Consider the following 5,378-nt stretch of genomic DNA (forward strand, 5'->3'; position numbering starts at 1 on the left):
TTAACTCATCCCCCTGCCTCCCTGCCCTCTTGCAACCATCATTTTGTTCTCTATACTTAATAGTCTGTTTCTTGGTTTCCTTTCTTTTCCCCCCTTCTTTGTTCCTTTGTTTTGCTTCTTAAATTCCACATATGAATGAAATTGTATGGTATTTGTGTTTCTCTGACTGACTTATGTGGCTTAGCTTAATACTTTCTAGCTCCATCCATGTTGTTGCAAATGACAAGATTTCATTCTTTTTAATGGCTTAATTCTCTTTATGTGACATCCCACCCCGGCAACTAAAAATGTCTGCCATCTTCAAAGACAACAGCATGGCTGTCCAGGAGCTGTTCAAGTGCATCTCGGAACAGTTCACTGCCATGTTCCAGCGCAAGGCCTTCCTTGTACATGGTACACGGGTGAGGGCAAGGATGAGATGGAGTTCACCAAGGCAGAGAGCAACATGAACATCCTGGTGTCCAAGTACCAACAGTACCAGGACACCGCAACCAAGGATGAGGGCAAGTTTGAGGAGAAAGCTGTGTGAACTCTTTATTCAATTGCAACTTGTTCTCTGTGTGCACTTGTACTCCTTCCTGTCTTAATGTCACATAAGGTACAGATGCCACCATTAAAGCATTTTCATAGTGAAAAAAAATTCATCAGTTGATAGACTTTGGGGCTCTTTACATAATTTGGTTATAATTGATTATGCTACTATAAACATTGGGCTGCTTGTATCCCTTTAAGGCAGTATTTTTCTTTATCCTTTAGGTAAATACCCAATAGTGCAATTGTTGAGTTGTAGAATAGTTCTATTTTTAACTTTTTGAAGAACCTCCATACTGTTTCCCACAGTGGCTGCTCCTGTTTGCGTTCCCACCAACAGTGTAAGAGTTCTTCCCTTTCTCTGCATCCTCACCAACATCTGTTGTTTCCTGAGTTGTTAATTTCAGCCATTCTGACAGATGTGAGTGATATCTCATTGTAGTTTTGATTTGTGTTTCCCTGAGGATGACTGATATTGAGCATCTTTTCATGTGTCCGTTGGCCATCTGTATGTCTGTTCATGTCTTCTGCCCATTTTTTAATTGCATTATTTGATTTTTGGGTGTTGAGCTTCATAAGTTCTTTATATATTTTGGAAACTAACCCTTTATCAAATAAGTCATTTGCAAATATCTTCTCCCATTCTGTAGGATACCTTTTAGTTTTGTTGATTGTTTCCTTTCTGTAGAGAAGCTTTTTATTTTGATGAAGTCCCAATAGTTTTTTATTTTTTTATTTTTTTTTGTTTTGCTTTGCTTTTGTCTCCCTTGCCTCAGGAGACATATCTAATAAGAAGTTGCTCTGGTTGATGACAAAGAGGTTACTGATGTTTTCTTCTCTCAGATTTCAATGGTTTCAAGTCTCACATTTAGGTGTTTCATCCATTTTTATTTTATTTTTGTGTATGTTGTAAGAAAGTGGTCCAGTTTCATTCTTTTGCATGTTGCTATCCAGTTTTATCCATACCTCTTATTGAAGAGACTGTCTTTTTCCCATGGGATATTCTTTCCTATTTCGTTGAGTAGTTGACCATAAAGTTTTGGTTCCATTTCTGGGTTTTCTATTCTGTTCTATTGATTTATGTGTCTATTTATGTGCCAGTGCCACACTTTCATGATCACTACAGCTTTGTAATATAACTTGAAGCCCAGAATTGTGATGTCTCCAGCTTTGTTTTTCTTTTTCAAGATTGCTTTTGTTATTGGGGTCTTTTGTGGTTAAATACAAATTCTAGGATTTTTTGTTCTAGCTCTGTGAAAAATACTGTTGGCCTTTTGATAGGGATTGCATTAAATGTGTAGATTGTTTTGGGTAGTATAGACATGTTAAAAATATTTATTATTCCAATCCATGAGCATGGAATGTTTTTCCATTTCTTTGTGTCATCTTCAATTTCTTTCATCAAAGTTTTATAGTTCTCAGAGTACAGATCTTTTACCTCTTTGGTTGGGTTTATTCCTAAGTATCTTACAGTTTTTGGTGCATTCATAAATGGGATCAATTCCTTGATTTCTCTCTGCTCCTTCATTTTTGGTGTACAGGGCTGCAACAGATATCTATACATTAATTTTTTTATCCTGTGACTTTACTGTATTCATGTGTCTGTTCTAATAATTTTTTGGTGGAGTCTTTGGGTCCTGTTCCTGACTGTAGAGGAAAAGCTCTCAGTTTTTCCCCATTAAGGATGATGTTAGGTGTGCGTTTTTCATATATAGCCTTTATTATGTTGAGGTATGTTCCCTCTAGCCCTACTTTGTTGAGGGATTTTATCATGAATATGATAATGTCAAATTTGTCAAATGCTTTTTCTGCCACTATTGAAAGGATCATGTGTTTCTTGTCCTTCTTTTATTAATGTGGTGTTATAGGTGGATTGACTTGAGAATATTGAACCACCCTTGCAGTCCAGGATGAATCCCACTTGATTGTGATGAATGATTCTTTTAATGTACTGTTGAATTCAATCTTCTAGTATTTTATTGAGAATTTTTGCTTCCATGTTCATCAGGGATATTGGCCTGCAGTTCTCTTTTTTAGTGGAGTTTTTTTTTTTTTTTAATTTATTTGACAGAGAGAAATCACAAGTAGGCAGAGAGGCAGGCAGAGAGAGAGGAGGAAGCAGGCTCCCTGCTGAGCAGAAAGCCCGATGCGGGGCCTGAACCCAGGACCTGGGATCATGACCTGAGCTGAAGGCAGCGGCTTAACCCACTGAGCCACCCAGGCGCCCCTTTAGTGGAGTTTTTATCTGGTTTTGGTATCAAGGTAAGGCTGGCTCATAAAATGAATATGGGGGTTTTCCTTCCTCTTCTATTTTTTGGAATAGTTTGAGAAGAATAGGTATTAACTCTTCTTGAAATGTGTGGCAGAATTCCCCTGTGAAGCCATCTGGCCTTGAATTCTTGTTTTATTGGGAGATTTTTGATTACTAATTCAATTTCTTTGCTGATGATCAATCTGTTTAAGTTTTCTATTTCTTCCTGTTTCAATTTTGTTAGTTTATATGTTTCTAAGGATTTATCCATTTCTTCTAGGTTGTCCAATTTATGGGTATATCCTTTTTCATAATATTCTCTTACAATCATTTGTATTTCTGTGGTGTTGGTTGTTCTTTCTCCTCTCTCATTTGTGGTTTTATTTATTTGGGTCTTTTCTCTTTTCTTTTTGATAAATCTGGTCATGGGCTTACCAATATCATTATTTTTTTCAAAGAACTAGCTTCTGGTTTTATTGATCTGTTCTACTGGGTTTGTTGCTGCTGTTGTTGTTGTTGTTTCTATAGCATTTATTTCTGCTTTAATCTTTATTATTTCTCTTCTTCTGCTGGCTTTAGGCTTTGTTGTTCTTTTTCTAACTCCTTTAGGTATAAGGTTAGGTTGTTTATTTGAGATTTTTCTTGCTACTTGAAGTAGGCTTGGATTGCTATATACTCCCTTTTAGGACCACTTTTGTTGCATCCCGAAGGTTTTATACCATTTTGATTTCATTTTCATTTGTTTCCATATATTTAAAAAAATTTATTCTTTGATTTCCTGGTTGACCCATTCATTGTTTAGTAGTACATTATTTAATCTCTATGTATTTGTGGTCTTTCCAAATTTTTTCTTGTGGTTGACTTCAAGTTCCATAGCATTGTGGTCAGAAAATACCCATGGTATGATCTTAGTCTTTTTGTACTAGTTGAGGCCTGATTTGTGACCTAGTATGTAATCTGTTCTGGAGAATAGCCCATGTGGACTTAAAAAGAATGTGTATGAACTGCTTTAGGATGGAATGTTCTGAATATATCTGTTAAGTTCATCTGGTCCAGTGTGTCATGCAAAGTCATTGTTTCCTTGTTGATTTTCTGCTTAGATGATCTGTCCATTAAAATAAGTTGCGTGTTAAAATCCCTTACTATTATTGTATTATTATCAAGTAGTTCCTTTATGTTTGTTATGAATTGTTTATATTTGGGTGCTCCCATCTTGGGGGCATAAATATTTACAATTGTTAGAGCTTCTTATTGGATAGTCCCATTTGTTATATACAGTGCCCTTCTTGTCTCTTGTTACAGTCTTTGCTTTAAAATCTAGTTTGTTGGATATAAGGATTACAACTCTGGCCTTCTTTTGACTTCCATTTTCATGATAAATGTTTCTCCATCCCCACACTTTCTGGGTCTAAAATGAGTTTCATTTTAAAAAACAAGATGGGTCTTGGGTTTTTTTTTATCCATTCTGACACCTATATCTTTTGATTAGAGTGTTTAGTCCATTTACATTCAGAGTAATTATTGATATATATGTATTTAGTGCCATTTTCTTACCTGTTTTATTGTTGTTCCTGGAGATTTTCTCTGTTCCTTTCTCGTCTTTGTCACTTTTGGTCTTTCTTTTCCACTGAAAGTGTCCCCTTTAATATTTCTTGCAGGTCTGGTTTAGTGATCATGAACTACTTTAGTTTTTGTTTGTCTGAGAAACTCTTTATCTCTCCTATTCTGAATGATAGCCTTGCTGGATAGAGAATTGTGGGCTATAGATTTTCCCATATAGCACTTTGAGTATATCATGACACTCTCTTCTGGCTTGCCCAAGTTTCTGTGGAGAGATCTACAGGTAGCCTTATGGGTCTTCCCTTGTAAGTTACGGACTTCCTTTGTCCTGCTTCTTTTAGGATTTTTCTTTATTACTGTATTTTGCAAATTTAATTACAATATGTCTTGACCTGCTTTTGTTGATTTTGGTGGGAGTTCTCTGTGCCTCCTTGATCTAGATGCCTGTTTCTTTCCCCAGATTAGGGAAGTTTTCAGCTATGATTTCCTCAAATAAATTTACTGCCCTTTTTTCTCTCTTCTTCTTCTTCTGGGTCTCTTATCATATGAATATTACTGTGTTTGATGGGGTTACTGAGTTCCCTAAGTCTATTTTTGTGTTCCATAATTCTTCTTTCTTTTGTTGAGCTTCATTATTTTCCATTCTTCTATCTTCTATATCATGTATTTGTTCCTCTGCTTTTTCCATCCTGGTGCTCATTGCATCCAGTCTTTTTTGTATATGTGCTGCCAAAGTGAGCACACATCCAGTCTTTTTTGAATCTCAGTTATTGTATTTTTCATTTTGGACTAATTGTTTTTATCTCTTTTATCTCTGTGGTAAGGGCCTCCTGAAGTCTTCCATTCTTTTCTCAAGCCCAGCAAGTATCCTTATGATTGTTGCTTTAAATTCTCCATCAGGCATATTCCTTATATCTGTTTTGATTAGATCTCTGGACATGACCTTCTCTTGTTCTTTCCTTTGGGAAGAATTTCTTTGTCTTGGCATTTTGTCTAAAGTCTCTGTCTTCACCTTTGTGTTACAAGAGTCCATTAC

At 36.0% G+C, this 5,378-nt stretch overlaps 1 pseudogene; it reads left to right on the forward strand.

The window, feature by feature from the left end:
* The first annotated feature begins 260 nt into the window (after positions 1 to 260).
* Positions 261 to 529, forward strand: LOC125106837 (tubulin beta chain-like; annotated as a pseudogene).
* Positions 530 to 5,378: the final 4,849 nt, after the last annotated feature.

The sequence above is a fragment of the Lutra lutra genome, chromosome 8 (assembly GCF_902655055.1).
Source record: "Lutra lutra chromosome 8, mLutLut1.2, whole genome shotgun sequence".
NCBI lineage: Eukaryota > Metazoa > Chordata > Mammalia > Carnivora > Mustelidae > Lutra > Lutra lutra.